This window comes from Gambusia affinis, linkage group LG08 (assembly GCF_019740435.1).
Source record: "Gambusia affinis linkage group LG08, SWU_Gaff_1.0, whole genome shotgun sequence".
NCBI classification, from domain to species: Eukaryota; Metazoa; Chordata; class Actinopteri; order Cyprinodontiformes; family Poeciliidae; genus Gambusia; species Gambusia affinis.
Window position 1 is genome coordinate 8,221,412 of NC_057875.1, and position 23,346 is coordinate 8,244,757.

Here is a 23,346-nt window from a genome sequence, read left to right on the forward strand (position 1 = left end):
TGCATAAATTACTCTGTCTCTAAACCCAGGGTCCTGCCTGTGGGGAGTCTCACAGCCCTGCTGATGAAAATACACAAAACACACATGCTTCCTGCTACTATTTGAATAATTTCAGTGGTATTACGGTCCATGCAGCAACATATAGCCAAACTGAAAAGGGATATGGAGAAATAATGGTGAAATAAATACATCAAGTTATGTTAATGCAGGGAAAAACCATTTATGTGGGAAAAATGAGGTTACACTCTTCATCCTTAGGACACAACATTCGCACCCTGAAAGATAAACCTGCTTGCTAATCATGATTATGTTTATGCATTCTGATGGGGTATAGAAGTGATCAAACATTTTTCAGAGCACTCACTGCACAAATCAATACCATATAAGGAAGCCCAGTGAATTTGAAATTTGAACCGAGTGGATATTGATCACCTTCAGAGAAAAGACCTTTGAAAGCCAATGTAGATTTTCAATCGATATACAGTTAAAAAGCTGTTATAACTCCTCCAACCATAAAGAATGTGCATAATGAAGGTACATAACATGATTTGCAATATTAGTAAGTCAACTGATCACAATGTTTTATCAACCTCGCTGTCCATCTTTCAGCAGCTGCTTCACCGCACAGAGCATTAAGACCTTAGCAGCAGGACATATGGACAGCCGGGATGGGTGTGGCGCTGCTCTGTAAGAAGATGGAGCAATCAGTTTGAGATTGCATAGTAGCTGAAAGACATTCATACTGGTTAACACCATTACAGCCAGAGCATTAGCCCTGTAATTACACCTATCAGCATTTCAGTAACCACATAACAAAACAGACATAACAAATTTAAACATGATGAAGGAAGGACAATCCCATATCAGTTTGCCTTGGTTGTCTCGCCATCTTGTGCTCCAGATGAAACACTTATACAGCCTGACTGCACAGCAGACACAGACTCATCCGAGATTGAAATGGCATGGCAGTTCCTGTGGCTCATAAACGTGAGAGTTGTGCTTGGGTGTACTCTCCAGACTCCCTTCTAATTTCATTAGCGGTGGATATATGATGCCTGAACTAATCCAGATGTTCCCTGCAATTGCCTTTTACCCTCTTAGGTATCTTCGACTCATGCTCATTGTAATGTTGGATTCCAGGCAGAGCTTTAAAATAAAAGCTGGATGTGAAGAGTAGTAACAGTTTCTTGGAAAAGAACCCATGCACCTTGAAGAATGTAATTCACAGTGTGTGAAGTGGAAGGAAAATAATACATGGTTTTCAAAAGCTTATGCAAATAAGAACTCGAAAAATTGCAGGCAGAGATCCTCTAAGTGAATACTTTGTAGGATTTCATTTTGTAATTGCAACAAATGCTGGTCCAATAATTTTTTGCAGGGTGTCCATTGTTGCAATTACAGCTTCCAGTCTTTAGGAATATATCTTTATTAACCTCACACACCTGTAGAATGAAAAGTCTTATCTTATTTTTCTGAAAATAAATATGACAAAGTAAAATAAGTAAATTCTGCTCACTAACTAAATAACTGGTTACATTGAAATATATTTAGGGGTATTAGAAAATAAAATTCCATAAAAAATATTGAGAAGGTTTGGTTTTAGCATGACAAAAGTTCTACACATTTAAACGGTAATTGTTTTTCCACAGATCTATAAAAATTATTTTAGGTGTACTTGTCATGTAAAATGTATTTTTCCTATTGACTTAAGTGTATTTTACTGTATTTTTTTTCATACTGAAAACAGTTCTGAACTTGTCATTTTTGGAACAGTGTACTACATGGTTTTGTTTCTCAATTTTCTATGCATTCGATACCTCTTCAGCCACAGGTTTAAAAGTTCAACTCCAACATTATACATATGTTGATATATTCTACATGACATTCACTGAAATCAGCTGAGCTAACTGGAGGAGGCAGCATGCTTCCCAGAGAAGCGATCTCTGCAGACTCTGATCTATTTCTTTCAATTAAAAAGGTTGCCTCGCAAATTGCCCTCCATTTCCTCGCTTCTGTAGACCTACTAATGACCTGACTTTTCCTGAAAGCATAACTTTGATTTGTCTCTAAACCGAGGGTGCTGAACTGTGATGGGCATGGTTGAGGGAGGAGGGATGCAGCTGCAGGACAAACCCAACGCTAAGGTATGCACAGTCACAGAGCTGTCTTTTTCTCCCCTAATGCTTGTTTGATTTGTGTGTCTGAGGCACCTGTCCTTTGATGTGTGAGTAATAGGGTTGTGGATGTTACTCTCAGATCAATCAAGCACAAGATTCAACAGGAAAGCAGCCTAGTTTCTAACCAAAACTGAACAACTGATTTATGGTTGCCAAACTCCTGCATCTCTCTTTTATTTTATTTTTTATTTTTTTGTGGACTCTGGATTTCAGACAGAGCAGTTGGTAAGATGTTGCAGTGATCATCTGACTCTCCATCCAGCAGCAGGCAACCAGTTGCAGCATTGAAACCCCCTGGAGCTGTCCATGGTGCTGAGGAGAACAAAAGCTTCAAAGCTGAAGCGCTCCTCTTGGCTCTTCTCATAAGGGGAGGGGCTGATGTGGGAAGGGGGAGGGGCCATGTGTACTTGATTCAATTAGGCAGTCTGCGAGGCCTCCCCTGGGATGTGCCGGGAAGGAATGGAGCTGCAGGCCTGTCGAACAAAGACGTTGAGCCCAGCCCTCTGCCCTGCACTGAATCCACCTCATTAGTCAGCTGAGTGAGTGTTGATCATCTCAGACTGCGTCTTTACCAGCATGAGGAGTGGGAACAGATTTCCTGAATCTCCATCTGACTGGAAAGAGAAGACATGATGAAATAAGAACTTTTTGTTTTAGACGTGTAGTGCGTCTGCTTTGTTTAAACAGTTGATATTTTCAGCATTTGTGAAGATTCTATAATAAATGAGCCACTGGTATTTTTTTCCCAACAGTTATCCATATTCAGTTATTATTGAGGAAAAACTGACATTGGGAATTGAGAAAAAAGATTAACAAGCTGCAATATCTCACACAGTGTGAGTACTTCAATGAAAGCCATATCTCTTGGCAAACATCTGTCACATCCTCTGTCTCACTAATGCTACTGAAGATCCTACATGTTCAAAGTTTCTTCTGTGGCTCTGGAAATGAGCAGAGCTTTTAGTTGCTTTTAATGTCAGACTGATAAATGTATTCCAGCCACATTAGTATTCCTTATGTGCGTTGTCACCCCTTTGAAACACAACAGATGTGTGTTAGTGAATCTGTAGCCTGTCAGTGTTGCCTGGAACGAAGGGTGGACATTTTAAAGGATAAAAAAAAACAAAAAACTGTCTGCTTGACCTGATTTAATCTCCGCCACATTGAATCTGTCAACTCCAATCTGTTTGAGGAATATGAAGCACCTTTATAAGTGAATCTGCCTACATAGGTGTAAAAAAGGATAAAAATATGGTGCCTTTAAAAAACAGTCACAATTCTTGAACTTATTCACGTCACAACTACAAATATTGATGCATTTCATTGGGGTTTATGTAACAGACCAACACAAGGTAGCATAAACATATGAAGTCAAAGGTAAATAAAACCTAGTATTCTAAATATTTTGTAAATTAAGTTTTCACCCCCTTGTTAAAGCACTTTTCACTGCAATTCTAATTTTTAATTAGATTTAGGTTTAGAAGTTCTAACACATGAATATTATTCAGTGTAAAGTATTGCGATATACAGAAGTCTCTGAAGCACTACCAATCAAGAGTGCTTTTAATCCACCTATTTTCATTTGCACAAGTTACCGCCAGTGAGCCACTGTCATCCCAAACAATTATATGCACTGGTGCACTCATGTGCACTCACATCCAGCGACACGAGGCCACCAGCTGGCAATTTGACAACCTCACCTGCTGTGATCTGGGACCACTCGGCTGTTTTAGCAATCACAGGAATCAGAGATAATTACGTCGCTTCAACACCCACCAGGCTGGCCTGTGTTGCCAAAGCTGTATTGCTCCAATGCAGCAATAACACTTGTCTAAATGAATGCATGACATTTTACTGCACCACTGATGGTAATCATTCATTCTGCTGTCCAACAGGAAAGACAAAAACAGATTCATTTGGCACTTAAAGCCCCACATCCTGGTTAATAATGTATCACCACACCCAAATATGACAAACCCTGCCAACTTCACTCCCTCATATCAACACCATCATTCAACCCCCCATTAATTTATCATTTTTAGGTAATAAAGAAACAAAAACTATATCTATCTATACATATATAATATTTGTATTTGATCTACATCTACTTTAATCAATAACACTGTTTATGTTTTGCAGTCAGAGTTTGTTCAAAACAAGCCTTCTTTCCCATTTATGAAGCTATAAAAACATAGCATTAGTACTTTGAAAATAAATCTAGCTAAACCCAATTGGAGAATTTCTTTGGTTCATTTACTTTTTAATCAGAAATCCTATTTTTCCACTTCATGTTCCCCACATTATGGCCCGGGACCCAGAATTACAGCTCTCCAATAATTATCACTTGTGCACAAAGATCCCAGCAACACCTCTCCTCCTCCCTCCTGAGGGAGGACAGACGTTGGGCTTTGCACTCTCCTGTGCCCTATTATATTCATGCAAATGAGAGTAAAGTCAGAGGAAATCAGGGGGCATCCTTTCTCGTTAGAGCTAATTAGTAATGAATGCAGTACATTGTATACATTATGTATGCACTCCCCTTTAGTGCAGATGTACACTCTGACCTTGAGCGCAAGCTCAAGAGCTTGTGACTGATTTTCTGCTCAGTCACTGCAATTTTCTTTTTGTAAAAATTTCACTCAGAAATTTAACACTGAGCAAAACAATATAGAGCGACTTTCTGGTTGCATGAGGATCTATTATAATTAAATGGGTGCAGCTTGCTACTGAATCAGGGCTCATAAAGGAGGCAAACAGCAGGAGGGGTGCAGACCTCAGGCACTCAGGTGGTGAAACCCATCACATCCGAGATTGTCACTGTGCTCCTGAGAGCTAGTAAATGGGATTTCCTCATCCCCATAAAAGAGGCTGCGTTATGATAACAATTTTGAGGAGGCAATTATTAAAAAGCCGTAAAGTGTGTTTAGTGCCCTCTCAAGGCAAGTGGCACACTCGTATTTCTTTAGTAACTGAGCTGAGACAAGATTGTGGCTCGCTATCTATTTACTAAAAATAAATAAATAAATAAAATAAAATAAATAAATAAATAACATCTAAAAAAATGCACAGCAGAATTTCTAATAAATCTACTGTATTTTCTGGACTATAGAGCGTACCTACGTTTTTTTTTAGTTAAAAAAAAACCCAAAACATATAATATAACATATATGAGCCGCACCGGGCTATAAGCTGCTGGTATCTCCGCCGCTCTCAGTTTTCTGCAGCAGAGGGCTGCGTTCTAATAAATCTGCTAGATTTATTGAGGCGCAGTTTATCAGAAAAAATAATAAGTAGTGCAGCATGAGATAAGCAAAGAGCTATAGGGTGATGTTTTCATTGTACAGTATTTATTTTATTCCATTACCACAGGCTAAGAACAAAATCAATTGGGATTACATAAACTGTAAACCAGGTCATCATTATTTAAAGACTTATATTGTAATACTAATATGTTTAATCACTGTCAAGCAATAGGAAGACTTGACAGGTTTAAAAATATCAAAGTTGAGCTTTGTGTGAATGCATGAGCAAGAGAAAAAATATCACGTTTCTAACTTCCTTCCTACTGTAAAACATGGCGGAGTTCCTCCAAAAGATAGAAAATTCAATTCATACTTTCGTCTCCTGTTTAGTCCTGTTTCTGACACCACCTTGCATGATTTATGAGAACAGCACTCTGACCGCTTCTGTAAATAAACATTTATATAAATAGTCCTCATTAAACATTTGCTGTACCTCACTTTGTCTTTGTGCGTGTTTAATCCTCATGTTGCGGCTAATTAACCAAGGCTCTGCGACTCCTCTGACTGTCTCTCTAGGGGGAGCAGCCATGGAGATCTGCAGCAAACCCAGCAGAAACAAACATCTTCAACATCCTTCCTGTAAAATTAAAATACATTCTGAATTCACATGTCATTTTCTGGGTTACTGAGTGGGAATAAGTGGAGGTGATGATCAACAGTTGGTGCAGCAAAAGCCGAGCCTAGCAGGCATTGCTGTTGTTGCGAGGCTGGAGTGAGAGCATGCCCAGCACCTGGCTGACGCCCTGAGGGGGGATGGCAGATGGAGCTGACTCCAGGGTGTTCACCCACACACAGGGAAAATGTTTAAGCTTCAGTCTCTACAACAGAGATGGTAGGAGGATGCCTGAAGGTGAGAAAATGAGGCAGTGGCAGAAAGGTTGGGCATAGGTGCTTTGTTGGATGGAGTGGGGCTATAGGGGTCATAATGTGCCCCGGGCAGACAGATGTTTCAGCTCATTAGAGTTTATCAGGCTGGTCTGCATACTTTACTGGAGAACTGAATTATTTATGTCCATATTTTTTCTGGTACCAGCTTATGACCTTATGGCTCAAATGTGTTATGTATGTAAACATACCAAAATATCAATGTATTGTTACTTCAAACATTTCCGATCTCCAATGACATAAAATAAAGCTTCTTAGAAACAATCTGGAACATATTTAGAAAAAGGTATCAAGTTTGTTTTTTTTATTTATTTATTTTTTAAAGTGCATTAAAAAATGCACTCTTTTGATAACAAAATGGTACAACCTTTGATTGATCAAACCTAGACATTGGAATAATGCTTCTTCTCACAGAGTTCTTTGTCTTTTACCTACTTAATCTGTTTTAAACACTAAAATATGTTAGCGTTATTTAAGAAAATGTGTGCAAAAATGTTGTGGCTTACCAGCAAGTTAGAAGAATCCACGATAAGTCTGATTAAAGATTATTTTTTGTGTTTATATTATATATATTTTGCAGTTTCTGTTTTGTAGATTTCTTATTTATTGTATATTATTATATTATCCTTCTCAACACTTCTTCAGAATGAATCTGGTGAAATGACTCTTCCAGCCATGTCAGTGCATGTAGCTCATGTTGAAAATTGTTGTCATTTTTGGTATATTTGAATGGCTTTTGCAGCTGGAGCTCCGATTGCTGTGAGTGTCATTCACACTCTGCCTGATGAGCTCATGTCTTTGGGGACCTTTGAACTCAAAATATCATTGGCTGAGGCTCACAAAGGTCATCTGGAGCAATGGCTTCCGAGCTCCTTATTGATTCCCAATTGTGCATCATTATGGCTGACAATTCCAGTCACATCTCAAATTTTAATCATGAATAAGCATTATGTGTACGAGTACATGTTGAATTGTAAAAAAGGAATTAGGGATTCAATTAGGGATCTTTTCTAAATCTAAAAATATTTGAGATTCTCTGATAAATGTTTTTTGTCAAAATAACTTCTGCTGACTGAAAATAATATATTTTGAGATAAGGAATGCAATATTTAAGAGGTTTTTCATTAGATAAAATATCTACTTGGTCAAAAAATACTATTTAATATTAAAAAATCCTTGAATTAATTATAGTCTTACTATCATGATTAAAGAGTGCTTAATTTTAATATGGAAGCAAAATCACTCATGGTTGTCATTTGAATGCATTTGCATTCAGCCCTCTTTAATACCACCAAATAAAATCCAATGAAGCAAATTTTCTACAGTCTCAAAACTAGTAAATGGAGCCCAACAATGTCTAATTTTAAGCTAAGGTCTCAGAGATTTCTAAAGCACGTTAGTGAACAAAGTATCAGGAAGACCAAAGGACACGGCAGACAGCTCAGGGAGAAATCCATGGAGATATTTGCAGCAAGACTGGGTTACAGTAAAGCAACTAAGAGAGCCATAGTAACTCTGGAGAAGATGCAGAGATCCACCATTCAGGGGAGAGGATCTGATAAAAGGACATCTTTTTTTAGGGATTTCACAATTCTGGCCTTTAGATAAAAGTGGTAAGAAGAAAACCAACCATAAGCAAAAGTATCAAGAAGCCCCGTCTACAGTTTGTAACACATCATGTAGAGGGCACAGCACATGAGGAGAAGATAATCTTTGACAGATATAACAATTGAAAATGGCTTTTTGGGAAGGAACACTTCATATCATCCTAAGCCTATCCTCTATACAGCAAGACATGGTGGTGGCCACATCATGCTAGGGGAATGCTTTTCTTCAGCAGGGACAGGAGAAATGGCAGCCTCTAATAGAGAAACTATTAGAGGCTGCAAAAGATTTGTAACTGGGGACAAGACTCTCCTTCTGTAAGGACGACTCCTAACACCCCAACAGACCTACATCAGAGTGGTTTAGATAAAGTCATTACTGATATAATAGAATGGCCCAGTCAAAGTCCAGACCTAGGTCAAATTGAGACTTAGAGTTAACAATGCTCTCCATTCAATCTCACTGAGTTTGAGCAATTTTCCAAAGACAGAGCAAACGTTTCACACATTGTATATGTAAACCTAAAATCCTTCCATCAGTAAAAACACAAAATACTACCTTTGTAAAGTATTGACTCGGGGTTAATTACATTTGTAAATTACACTTCTTACATATTTATCTGTAAAAATATTTTAAAAATACATCCTTTTCTTCTTTCACAACCTAATTGTTCCCTACTTTGTGGGCTAAATCCGAAAATCCCAATTAAATACATTGATGTTTGTTGTTGTAACCTTAAAATTGTGGGGAAAAAATGAGGGGACTTTAAAGCGAAGCAAACAAAAAAATATCAAGGGAAGTGTGGCTATATGGAGATGGTGAGTATATAAGTGGCCTGATTCCTAACTGAGCACAGATGGTGAAAGAGCAGGATGTAACAACCTGTACTTTTGCCCACAAGCTTATGCACACACACACACACACATACATATTAATCCCATATTCATGAATGCATGTGTAAACAGTCCCTGCATGCATAGACACTAAAAGACTGCTGCTGGCAAACAGATTCAAGACCTTTTTCTGTGCCACAGAAGCTGCAAAAATGCTTGCCTATATTTTTGCCAGTTAAAAAAAAGCAAGTTAGTAATGATGTTATCAGTCATATTTTTGATTTGTTTTGCATTTAAAGAGGTATGTGATATGGTTGTCAAAAGCTGTCTGTGGTTCACAGAGTCATCCAAGGCTAAGCAGAACAATTAGTGCACTGGAACGATCAATATGCCTCGTGTGGGGGTTGGAGTTGAAATAGCAGAGCGAGAAAGAGTTGGAAGAGAAGTGCATGGTAAAGAAAAAAAAAACGAGCGGGCAGCTTGAATTACAGAATGAAAGATCAATAGGAGAGATTCCAACTCATTCAGACTAAATGCAAACTGAGAGCAGGATGTTCTATCTTGGTGAGATTCATATTAAAGCTGATAAAGTGCATTAGTTATGTTTCACTATTAAGGTACTTATTGATCTTGCACAAACGCAACAGAGACATCCTTAGTGAATGAGCAAGAAAGACAAACGATGTGGCATGAAAACAGGAGAGACAGATAGGTAGGTAGATAAATGAATGCAAGGGCGCAGCAGATCAATCAGCAGAGGAAGAGCAGAAGTCCCTCAGGAGACTTGAGGCCTTTTTAGCGCTATGTGAGGAGAGACGGATGACATGTTTCCCCTTTGAGGTGTCGAGTGCTTGAGGGAGGCTTGTGCAGCGATGGTCAGAGTAGAAAAATGCCTGAAAAAGATTGTGTGGGCATGGCGCTCCGTGGTGTAACAGACGGTGAAAGCAAGAAACAAACAGAGCTCTCTGAGAGAGGGGAGGAAGGCATGCCGCTTCTCCAGACTCGGGCTCTCAGCCATGACACTGGGACTGTAGCCATGCCCTGCCCATCCTCTCTCAGAGAAACATGGAGCTTTTGATTTGATCTGGAAGCTTTTGGGAAACATGATCCTGGCTGTCTTTCTGGAGGTATTTCTGGGAGCGGGCGGAGGGGGGAACCTGATTGAATTGAGCCAAAAAGAGCATGATGGAGAAACCTGAAGTCAGCCCTGTGCAGTGAGCTGTGGGAGCTGGAGGAGGGGAAATGAAATGCAATGTGAAAGCGAAAGAATCAATAATGACACCCTCTGAAAATATATAATCCAAAAATGCACAAAAATAAAGTTTATGAGAGTATTACTGTACTGAATGTCCATTTTGTATTATAGCCTGAAGCAATTTTAATGCTTCAAAAAGAAAAGAAAAATATATTATTAAATACAATCCATTGTCTGACATTTATGTTAAACTGAGTGATGGAGACAAGTTTTTTTGTGTGCAAATACAGAACCGCTCCTCATTTACCAGGATAATATGAATTTGCAATGGCTGGCCCTGCTCACCAGGGCATAAATGAAAACATGGTCTGGGCGTGCACAGCCATCTCTGTTACAGATTAAGATTCTGACACTCAGCTAGGAAATCCATTATAGTGAGCAGAATAAATAAAAGGTTCAGCTGCACCGTTCACACCTTTATTGCAAAATTTGCAGTCACAACAGAGACAAAAATGGAAATGCGGTTGTGTGGCCCAGACGGGCCTGACTCATGAATAAAGCAGTCTGGAAACAGTGCTGTGGTTTCACAGCTTCTATTGACAATATCTGGAATCACGTTACATTTATGTGCTAAAAATGTCATAAAAGTAAAATCAATAAAATTTGTATCAGTGATTACAAGGTGAATTTTAGACTCCAATCATGAAATCTCCAAGCTTTTGAGGCCAGCGCCCAAATCAACTAGATTGGCAGATTAAAAAATAAAAAAATGTAAAAAAAAATACTCCTCAATGATAACATTCTGCTAACAAACTTAAGTACTGTCAACAAATTAAGTTACCTTACACTGATCACTCATAATTCATGTATTTATTTATTTATGAAAAGAAAGAGTTTGCCTATTTTAGATTTATGTCTGTATTATTTATACTCTTTGAAAGGACATATTTCTAATTTTCAGTAACACAATCCAACACAGATTTACCAAATAAAAGGACCCAGAAAAAAGAGAACGCCAACATAAACGAACTGTCCATTCTTCTTTGTGAAATAGCTCTAGGTAAGCCAGTTTGCATGGAGAGCATCTGTGAAAATACTTTGCAAAGTTCTATACTGAATTTAATTTAGGTTTTGACTTTGACTGGGGCATTTCAACAGATTAACGGGCTTTGATCAGAACCATTCCACTGTTTGTTTAGGGCCATCTAAAGGTTTTCTTCAAGGTTTGCTGTGCATTTATCTTCACTGATTACCTCATTGCTGCCTTCTGTTTAAATAATGCTGAAATCCTTAATTCATTTTTCAATTTTTCAGTTATTCAATATAGTGTTGCTCTACCACATGCATATTTATAAAGTACATCGAAACTTATGATTGTATTGTGACAAAATGTTAAAAATAATGTAAGAAGTAGAATACTTTTGCAGAGCCCTCCTACCTAAGCTTTTGATAGAGACTTAAAATGAACAATTTTATAAGTTATTATGTAATTTACTTTTTATTGTGTTTGGCATGCTACATGTACACATTGTGTCATACCATTCATTCTGTAGGCAGTTCTCCAATCTCTTAACTGATGTCAAAGTCCTGTGGGGCATCACTGCATCGCACAATGTTTCCACGCCGGTGTTCTGATGCAACCAAGCCTGCAGAATGCACAAAGAGTGCATCGATTATAATGCTCATGGACGCAGACTAGAAAAGGAGGATGTTCTTCCTGCCTGACTGGTTTGAGTGGTAGTTATTGGAGTAATATTGGGTGACAGTGGTAAGTGGGCCTACTTTGGAAGGATTTTCATTGGGCTTCACCCAGTTTGCTGAAGGAAGCAGATCGACAGCACACCTCCCCCACTGTATCGTATCTGCAAGCACGGAAGATCTCTGCCAATTAGCTATAAAAACCTAAAAAGTATTAATCTTATCAGAATTTATTTTAATAAAATAAAAAGATTTGCAATCAGTGTAATCCACAGTCTATAAAGCCCTTCATCCACCTAATTGGATATCTATTACCACTACAGGATTTATTTTATCTGTAAGAAGAATAAAAATTTGGGAGAAATAATAAATATACAGAATAATTATTTGGTAGGCAAAACACCCAGGGAGTCTTTAGTTCAGGACATGGATTTTGTGAGGGGAAAAGGGGGGAAAAAACGTGACACTCGGGCAGAGCAATATTACCACCACAGAGGGGCAGTAGTCCATTAAACTAATCCAATACTGTAGAATAGGATCCCTGGACCAGCAGCATTCACTGCATTATTTACCAAACTAGAAACAGGAAACAGGCTAAAGTAGCCTTTCTGCCTTCAACAAATGAAATAAAGAAAACTGAAAAGCACAAGCTTTCAAGAACAGTGATTATGACCCAGGCCTCTCAGGAGGCTTCTTCATTAATACCTCAGCACAAATCAATCTTTATGATCATCATAAAAAAAATAAACTGGAGGTCTTTAAGGTCCCCAAAGCCTGATTAGTATTTCATACAGCACATCCAGTTGGTTTCAGACTGATTTAACCTAAAACTTATCTTGATTTAACAGATCCTCTTTAGTCCAAGGGACCACATAGAAATTGATGATGTTTTTATTGGTCCAATAATAAATTAAAGATTTCATTAAAATGTCCAGTAGTCCTTCAGCAGATGAAGCTGAGTGGAAGCCCAAATATTTTTGCTTTAATATCTGATTTATTTATTAATTTATTTATTTGTATTGTATTCATAAGTTGAATGCAGACTTATTATAAAGCTTTCAAACATTTAAAGGTTTTACTCCTAATGATTGCCAAGGCAAAAACTAATGGTTTACAGCACAATATTACATTAAACCCACAAAGTTTTTTGGCACATTTGAATTGTGTTTGAAATGCATAGAGGGACAAATATGTCCAGCTTTTATAGTGTCCAGTTTAAGCCAATATTTCCATATAGTCTTAGAAACAGACGGAAACAGAGATGAATACTGTCTGATCATTCACTAGAATGGAATCATCTGCATACGTGCTGCAGTTTAAGAAGAAACCTTGGTAAATTGTTTATATGAAGACATAGAAAAAAATGGTTCCGAGACTGAATCTTGTAGTATTTTAAGATTATTGTTTCAAGTTGTTGATTCTATTTTCATGTTCTAACTCACTTTATCTGTGAAGAAATATATAATTCAATCTTTTTTAATGAGTTATAATGAGTATAAAAAGTTGAAGTTAATATGTTTAGCTGTTACTATCTGATGGTTAACAGTATCAACTAAGGGAATGTAATTAAAAAAGAGAAAAAGTTGATGTACACTTGTTGAAATCGGAAGTAACCGAATTTTGCTCTTGTTTGAGAGAAACAAATATTGAAAATTAGAATAAATATGGACAAAACATTAGTTTAACTTATTTCTCCAATATCCCTACCAACATTTTGTGAAAGATAAGTTAATTACCGGGTACTTTCATAATTGAAACGCTGTTGTCTTTGCCTAAGTCTACATTTTCTAAAGCCGCTACTTAAACCTTTAAAAAAAGCACTCATGTTGGTTATTTGCAAAAAGGCGACAGAGACCGGTTGTAAAGGGATATGCAGAGTTTCACAAGAAAAGGGTAAAGAAAGCATGGATTATTCATGCCTTTTCCCACAGTGCAAACACCTCCTCTTTTGATGGATTGAGCCTGGGGCGCTTCTCTCTGCTCAGTACCAACAGTTCCAGACAGCTCTGGCTCACGCTGCAGCACAGAGCTGAAATAGATGATGAGCTTCCCCCAGAATCACAGACGGAGCCAGCGGCTCTTGTCTTCGCTCTGCAGCCAGACATAATGATGCTGTGTGGTCTGAGGTGAGCCTAAATTTAGAGCTTCAGCAGGAGGTTAGTAGACCAGAGAGGTAGCGGGAGATAAGTGCTGATGCCATCTCAGTGAGCTGACTGAAGGGGAGGAAATAACATGGATGGGGTGTAGATTTCCGCAACAGACAGTTGATAGGTGGAGGGCCAAAGGACAGATGAGACTACACAAGCTGCTGTCACCTTCTGCAGGGTGCAATAACAAAATTTCCATTATATGTGTCAGCAGTAGCCTGTTGTGAAAGAAAAAAAAAATGTTTGAATTTCTCACTTGGATCAACTCCAAATGGTGGGGGGAAAAAGCTCCCGGACTGTCAAACCAAAGAGGAAGGCAAACTCCGACTGTCACATTTGTCATGCTTTTGCGTTTACCACCAATGAGTCAATACTTTTGTAGTGACATCATTCTCTGCAGTTCCAGCATTTCATAGCTCTGGCATGTTTAGCGTTATTGTCTTACTAAGGAGAACCTCTACCTTCTCAAGTGTGTTTCAGTCAGTACTTGTTTCCCCCTCAGGACTGTTTTAAATATTAATAAAAACCCAAAAAATATATGCCAACTTTGACCAACCTTGTGTCCTTGTTGTAAGAAACATTCCTATAGCATAATGCAGCCACCCCTGTGTCTCATAGCGGAAATGTTATGTCCATTGTAAGAATTGTTCTTTGCACATTATATATTATATAAAATCCCAATAAACTTTTACAAAGCATTGTAAATACCAGCTTTTATAACCCAAACTTGCAAGATTTAGGATCACTTGTAATCCCGACATTTTATTTCCAAAAACAAAACTTTCATTGTGTATTAAAATGACAAGTATGACTGCAAATCAAAATACATTTAAACATAAACCTAGTCACTGTTTATGTCTCCAATCTGCAGCAGGGAATCAGTGTCTCTCCTCGTGAACTCTGAACTGAGAGTGAACCCTAGTTTGTTTTTTCAGCTCTCTTTATAAAAGCCACGCCTGTAGACAGCATGTGTCTTTACCAAATTTATTGAGACAGAGAACTTAAAAAAAAAAGAAAAAAAGAAAGAGAACATGAAGGAATTCGGCACGATGTGGTTCAAATCTCAATGACAAACATTCCCTGAAGCTGTCGACACCCCAGACAGCATGTGACGGAGAAGGATGCCTGGCTCCACTGATGAGAAACTGACTAATCCCTGGATTTCACACTCTGACCAAGTTTCACACCATTTCTGAGCATTCGGCAGTTGAAGATGGATAGCAAATGAACTCATGTAATGGTCAAATCACCATTCAAAGTACCTTAGCAACAGTTAGAATCCTTCAAGCTGTAGACATGATTGTCAACCCGTGACTTTGCAGTCCTCCAATGAGATTGCTTCGCCGCAGTGGGGAGGAGACAGCAAGGCAGCCGTTTGAACAAAGAGAAAGAGGGGTTTCAAAAACATTGGAATATCAGTATTCCTTCCACATTTACAGCTATCACGCTTCACACCTACATTAGCTTTGTGTGTAATTACTATGTCACTTAGCAGACAGAAACCATGTAGCATGAATTGTAGGACCTGTGTTGGGCATTTATTGTTATCAGAGTCCCGCTGCACTCATACTTAAAATTTAAATGTGAATTTTTTGCCAGTAACAGGAAAAACATTTTCTATTAGCATTTGCAGAGCTGTCATGTCCATCAGTTTCTCAAAAGCAATTTCTTCCCCCTCTTTTCTGCCAGACTGACTTCAGACAGACACACACACAGATCAATAAATCTCTTGATGTTCTAGCTCTCAATGTTTTAATTTCAGTCAATGACTGGAAATGGTTAGCTGCTGGCAGAAAATGCAGCCATGGACGTTTATGAAGCACATCCCATTTCCTACATAGAGTTTGCATCATTGAATTTAAACTGGATTAAAATATTTTCACAAACGTGAAAAATCAGAGGCATTGCATTCATGCATGTGCTTTTGCTCAAATATACATAAGCTGGTTTACACAAAAATAATCAGAATATTTCATAAACAGTGCCTCCGGTTTTGTCTTAACAATAATAAAATAGGAATTTTGGTCCAAGGACTTCCAAGTTTTATTTACCTGAAAGATAAATAGTAAGTTTATTGCAATTACAACAAATATCTCTATTTAAATAAATCTCTAATAGCACCGTCTTACAGGAATTCCCAACCACCAGACAATTAATTTGTCCATTTTCTGCAGCCAGTGAGTAACACTGACGTCATCATTGATATGGACAGGTGACCAGTACATTTTAGGGCCAACACTGAGTCCACACATTGATGACTAACCCGTATTGCATGTTTTTGGATTATGGGAGGAAAGACACAATCCAGAATTTCCATTATTTTGTTGGTTTTATTATAGACCACCAACTAAAATAAAATGTATTTTCCTACTTCACTCTTATCTGTCACACTCAGTAAACTGTTTTTTCTGTCTATTTTTTTTTTTTTTGGGTTCCATTCCAATTTTCTTGAAATTGTAACACCTAAAAACTTGTTTTGGTGAAATTCATAAGTATTTTAGTTTATCATTTGACCAGATAAATAAGGATAGATGGCATATAAATTTTTGCATCCGGTAATTCTTAAAAAATGTGTCCGGATAGTGCTTTCAGCTTAATGATTTTGTCCCTCGGGACGTTGAGTTTGTACACCACTGCTCTGAAAGCTTTTCTTTGAGTTGCATGCATCACTGCTAATTTTGATGGCATGTGCAGTGTTTTCTGCAACAAAAAGAAAAAAAATATATTAAATTTGGTCTCATTTGACCAGAACACATTCTTCTGCAGTGTTCTTGTTCAATGACATTACAAGGTCAACAAACAAGACTTTTTATTTGACATTTAAGGGTTTTTTTTTCTCAAAAATGTCTCCTCTTGTCACTTTTCTATAAATGGCAAATTGTAAACTGCATGAAAAGTATTTGTTCTTTTAACAGTTTCTCCCACCAAAGCTGTGAATCTCTCTTCATAGCTCATTATGTGCCTCTTTGATGCTCTTCCAGTTAATTTTGTTGTTTTCAAAGTCAGTTTTGATGGAAGATGGTTTCCTGTTTAGTCTATCAACACCTGAGGCATTTTTACTAAATCCTGCTAAACCAATTTTGTACGTCTCTGGTGCGCTTCTTGCTGTTCCTGTTTAATAAATGTTCTCTAACAAATCTTTGAGGCCTTCACAAAACAGCTGTTGTAGAGTAGCAGTGTTAAGTAACCTAAACATATATGCTTGTCACATTTTTAGGAGTATGGTATAAGAAAATAAACAAAATCACTGTAACTATACTTTCAGTTGTTGAGTATGTCTTACTCTGTGTTTAGTTTGTTTTTGGTCTATCCCCACAAGGAGTTTGCAGTTGTAATGTGACAAAATATAACAAGGTTCAACTGAAATTAACACTTTTGCAAGGCATGATATAAAACGAGAACTGGATCAATGCATTGTTTACATGCGTTTTTCAGGAGATAAAAAATAGGTTTATGAATGTTTTTTTGCACCAACTTTAGGAATGACAATATGTTTTTGTCTTGCTTTCTGAACACGTTTAATACAGGATTAAAAGATCATTATAGAAGAAAAGATTCAAAACGATTGCCAAAGAAATATTAACATTCCACAAATACTGTTTAAACTCAAGCCCACACAACATTACTCAACAGTGTTATCCTATTTGGAGGTGCTGTACTCTGACCGTTCAGAGTCCCTGATGGAATGCAACTGCAGCAACTCAATAGAGAGCTGCGTGGAGGACTGTGTGTAGGCTGGTGGAAACAAAAGGTCAGATTCAGACTCGCACACCTACAGGAGTCATCAACTCCTGCTTCCACTTTTCCTGTTGAAGATGCAGTGGGCTGAAAAGGTAACATACGTCACCGAGTTATCTTTCTTTTTGCCCTCATGTCAGTATTTTCTGAAATGGCTCTGAAGATTGAAGAAAAGAAAACAATTTACAAGCAGCAATTAAATAAACTCAAAGAAATCTTATGTCTTACAATGACATTTCCTGTTAGCTTACAAACACTTTAAGGTCAAAGATTAAATTTAACTCGATCGTCTACTAGAAGCAATGTGGCTCAAAATGCCCGGAAAATCACATGAACAGCCAAGCAGTCTCACATATTTTTGAACAGGATAAATGAAATATTCCCCGACTCTTTTCAGACTCATAATCCCTATTAGCAAGGACGCAGAAAATGTGCCACCTGCTTCCAGTCATACAGCTTGGGGCATAAGTGCCCTTGTGACACCACACTAGCCTTAATCTCATTAACAAATGCAAAGCCTCAAATGCCACCGGTGGAAAAAGATACGCATTTCAGCCATCACTTAGCAATGTTACAATCCTTTAAACTGGCTTGCATACTGGAATTAAGACCAACACTGACCAAAAATATCAATGAACAATAGATTCTTACATTGATGGGTTTTTTCTATTTGTTTGTTTTTTTGCATAGCGTCACATTACAGCCGCAAAATGGTGTATAATTGTGAACTTTAAGGAAAATGACCCATGGTTTTCAAATCTGTCCACAAATAAAATCTGAATAGTGTGACATGCATTTGTACTCAGCCTCTATTGCTTTAACATACCAAAATTAGACCCATGGAGAGGCTTCATAGAACATTACTGGACCAAACATTTCTTGAAAATGAAAGAACGCAGCAGACAGGTCAGGAAGAAAGTTGTGGAGAAGTTTTAAGCAAGATTAGGTGATAAAACAATATCTCAAGCTTTGAAGATGGCTGTCTATCTCAACTGAGAGGTTGGGCAAAGAGAGGATTAATTGAAGAAGCACCCAAGAGTCACAAATCATGTAGGAAGACACAAGAAACATGGTAGATGTATTCTATAGTCAGACGAGACCAAAATTAAACTTTTTGGTCAAAATACAACACTGGCAGAACACTGTACATCACCCTGAAATACTGTTCTCCACATAAAACAAAGAGGTAGTAGCATCATGGTGGGGGAATGCTTTAATTCAGCAAGGACAGGGAAACTGGTCAGAGTTAATTGGGGTTGAGTAAGGCTAAATGTAGAGAAATTCTGGAAAATAAAGGCTACAGCCTGTAAACAGCTTGATCCTGGTTCATTTCCAGCATAATTACAACCTTAAACATACAACCAGAGCTACATTTAAGTAGTTTAAATCAAAGTGTATTCATTTGTTAGAGTGGCCTAGACAAAGTCCAGATCTAAATCAAATTGAGAAATTGTCTGTGGAGAGACTTGAACAGTGATGGTGAAAAATGGTCTTCTTTCAGTTTGCCTGAGCTTGATCTATTTTGCAAAGAAAAATTTAGAAAATATTAAAATTTTTGTATATGTAAAGCTTTTTAATGGAACACCATTCAAGTAAAAAACATCAGTGTTTGTGATTCTATTGCGATAAAATTTTGCAAAGCTCTATGTGGTGTTTATTCTAGGAGTGGCTATTAAACATCAAACAAAAAACAATGTAGAAAACAAACCCTTTTTGACCTGCAATGTATTGCCAGACAAAGTTCGGTGAAAAAAAAGAAGAAGAAAGTTTGCAGCTGTGTTGAGTTAGGTCTCTTCATTCAGTGTGGCTTTACTTTGCATCATCCTATTTGGGATAAGATGAGCTGTTTAAACAAGGATGGAGATGTCAGGATGTATTACCATCCAGACAAATTCCCAGATGATTCTGAAAAAGAGAGAGAGGGAGACGGAGAGAGAAAAAAAAAAAATCACTCATTAAATTTGCAGCCGTTCTGCAGAGCTCCATGGTGAGCTCATAGGACGAGGGCAGCCTTTTATGATGATAGCTCCTTTTACTGGCAGAGGTTCATGTTTCTGACTCACTTCACAGATAAGGAGTCGTCTGTACCAGACACGTTTAGGAGGATTTCTCTTCAGTTCAAAATGTGATCATAAATTTTGTTCAGTTGCCAGAAATAATGTGCTACTTAAAACAGCAGAGTTCATGAAAATAAATTGAACATTAAAAAAAAAAGTTTATCTAAACATCAGTTTGTCTCATCTGTTGTCCCAAAGTAAACCAAGTACAAGTTATTTACTTTAAGATCAGTATATACTGTAAGTATATAAAGATTTTGAAATACTTTAGAAGCAAAACTACTTACTTACAGCTCATACTAAAGTGTTTGAATGACACTAATTGTATTTTTTTTTCTTTACCCATAAAAAGAACACTGACAGACAGTGTAAAACTGACAACGTAGATTTTTGCTCTGCTTTAATCATTGGTAATATTTGCCATTTATGCTCAACAGTGATTCACTTGCAGCGTTTTTGTTCAGTAAACAAAGGATTTTTTTTTGTTACTTTTTGTTTCATGAGCCCTCCCATCCACAAACCCCCTCCTCCAACATGTACCTTTTGTCTCTGAAAGCCCTGAATTGTTTTTGGGAGCCTTCAGCTGAAGTCTGGCTGACCTGCCCCCGTCTCCGTCCTCAAAGCCGGTTGGAGATGAAAAATTTATGGCTGTATGACTGTTTCATTTGAAGTGCTGCTCCCCTTCTGATGCTGCCTACACTGATGGCGACTGCATCTGCCATCTTCCTTCGACCGGTGCTTTTCCCCCCTCACAGCGGGAGTGAAATCTGGGCGAGTGCGTGGGATGGTGACCAGGGTTTTTGTGCTCTTTCTCTGGTATTCACTAATCAGGAGCATATTTTTCTTGCCTGTGGGTAATTAGGGGAGATTGATTAGCTGCTTTTCAGAGTCACAGAAAGAAATCCAGCCCACGCTGCTCAGACTGCTAGGTGTGTCTTTACAGTGATGGCATATGGAAAGCTATATATGTATACAAGTATATGACATTTCTTGAATGCAAGTTTTTATTTTATAATTTTTCATTGTTTCTTTTATATATTTACATAGAAATCCATCTGGTCACTGATGGATTTCAGGTTTTTCTAGATAGATGTAGGTAAATTAAAAGACTATATCTCTTGCTTAGCTAAATTTTGTAATGTGAGTATATATGAATTTTTAAATGATCTATCTTTCAGAGTGAAATACATAACAACTAAAATAAAGGCAGTTTTTTATAGGGTTTTTTGTTATTTAAGCAAAAATTGAAATTTGTACTTAGCAGTTAGTGTGCCTTACATGATTGATATTTAATTTCTAACTTAATCGCCTTACTTTCTTTGAGAATTACTTTATCCCTCAAATTTTCACTTTCCCTCAGAAAAAGAAATTATTAATGATGTATTATTTTATAAAGTCATATTATGTTTATATAATGTTTGCAACAAAAGCTATTAACCAAATGCCAAAAAGTCTTTAATAAAATGAATTGTATAAATAACAAAACAAGAAACAGAAAACACACAAAATAGCAGAATAAAAACATATCAAGTACAAAACAAAATTAAAGCAAAACAATAGGTAAGTTGAAAACATTTAAGATTGTAGCAATTAAACAACAAAAACACAACTCTCACACAGAGCTAAAAGCAAAACAATAAAAATGAAGATAATTTTAAAACAAGTAGTGAGAAAGTCAGGGTAGTCAGTGGCTTCACCAGAATTAAGTCCTAATCTCCACTTAGCTACATCGCAGTAAAAGCAGAAATGATCTCTCCAAACATGACTGTTAGGAATCTGAATTTATTTTTCTATTGTTAATTTCTTTTACATATGCTGCACACTTTGTATGATTCCAATATGGTTTTTCATATGGGCCAACACATGTGACATTCACAGATTTAACTTAAGATGTGACTGTGTGAAGAATGTGTCTCATTAAACATGGAGAGATTTAATCAGTGTGAAAATCTTCCAGGATTTTTCCATTCTTCTATCCTTTGAAAAGCTTTCAGTTCATTTCAATGTCTGTCACATACATTTAATGTTTTACATAAACGGTTACAAAACTAACAAAAGATGCAAAAAAACTGGCTAACACATTGTGTATTCTCATTTTCAACTACGACCTCAGTGAAACAAGTTCAAAATATCCAACTGACATCAAATTAATTGAAACATTATGGGTGAAACAAAGCAGTTATGTCCCTTTAAGATCTGAATAGGGCCATAACAACCATCTTAATGGAAAATATTAGTAGCAGGAAAATTAGTGGAAAATTCTTGTGCTAAAAGACCTTGACAAAAATGTGCTCCCATGCATGAAGTCACATTGGTTCCTAAGCAACAGGTAATTTCACAACATGCGCCGCTGTTCGTGCAGCAGACAGCTTTTCATAGCAGGGTTTCCAGTCAATGTAAAGTCACATCGGATGGGCAGCCTTGAGCCACACAATGCTGCTCAAAGCCTGGCTCTAAAGCTACAGAGGAGGTGTCACACTTGTCACTGGAGTAATTAGTTCGGCACAATGAAGCAACATTCATCTGCAGCTGCAATGTTGCATTGCCACATGAATCGACATTCCCCTACACAGTCTCCGGTTTCCAGGCACAAGCTCAGGTTGCTGAGTTTAAATAGATAAGATGGAGAAAAAGAAAATCAGAAAGCGGCTTCCAGGAAGATCCCATCAGATTGTGGAGGTAACTGGGCAGCAAAATGTCAGTGAGTGTGTGGGAATGCATGGATTTACATAAACTAGCTGTTTCATCACTTAGTAACCTTATCCTAACCATCCTTCTGTTAGGACAGTAAATCGTATCGATAATTACATCAAAATGTCTTTCAGATTGCAAATAGGTGTAATTTTTCAAATTTCCTGTTATGTTCCTTTCTTTCTCTCTTAAATATTTAAAATAATCAAAAAAGCATATTGAATAAATACTAAATACAGTTTTCCAAGCCAATCTAGCCCATATTACAGCGAGATCCTTCCTGGCTGTTCAAAACTACAACTCTTTGTGATTACTGCAAATGAGTTTTACAATCACTGTGAAGGATCTTTGGTGCACTTTTCTTAGGTAAATTATTTCAAAATCAGTTGCTCATACAGACATGAGTGGCATGTTTTATAAAAGAGATATTTTATAAGGTCAACAAAAGTATCTCAGATTTAAATCCAGACTTTCAGGCAACTCCAAAACCTTGATTTCTTTTAAAGAGCCAATCAGAGGAGTACACGCTGTTGTGCGTTAGATTATTATGCTGCTTCATAATGTTATTGTGTCACCAACTGATGGCCAGACATTCTTCTTCTACAGGATTTTCAGGGAAAGAGCAATACTCATGGTTCCATCAGTTACAACAAGTCATCCAATTCCTGATGTAGCAAAGCAGCCCAGGTTATCACATAAGCACCAATATATTTGACTATTGGAAAGACGTTCTGCTCGTCTGTGCTGATTTATATGGAGCTCATTTTAAAACAGTTTAAAAATGTTTTCATAAGTCTGTCAAATATTTTCCCCAAAGTCTAGGTGTTTTTGTTGTTGTTGTTGTTGTTGTTGTTTTTTGTTAGGAAAATGCAAAAAAAAAAATAGAAAAAAAAAAAGAATTTCAACCTGGCCTCAAAGGGTTTTTCTTTTTAAATCCCTCTGAGCCTAGATTGAAAGTTTTTAAAAACAGGTTTTAAAACAGCATTTTACCCATAATAAAATAAATCAAAATTTCACA

The 23,346-nt window shown here is 37.3% G+C and overlaps 1 long non-coding RNA gene across 2 annotated transcripts in view; it reads right to left on the reverse strand.

Moving 5' to 3' along the window:
- Positions 1 to 233: 233 nt before the first annotated feature.
- LOC122835042 overlaps positions 234 to 23,346 on the reverse strand; it is a 32,170-nt gene continuing 9,057 nt past the window's right edge. Inside the window, exons 3-4 of one of the 2 annotated variants that reach the window (XR_006371257.1) lie at positions 11,537 to 11,643; positions 234 to 2,791 (exon numbers count right to left, since the gene is read on the reverse strand). This is a non-coding gene — a long non-coding RNA (uncharacterized LOC122835042). The remainder of the gene's footprint in view (positions 2,792 to 11,536; positions 11,644 to 23,346) is intronic. The other variant, XR_006371256.1, reaches the window with a different exon arrangement.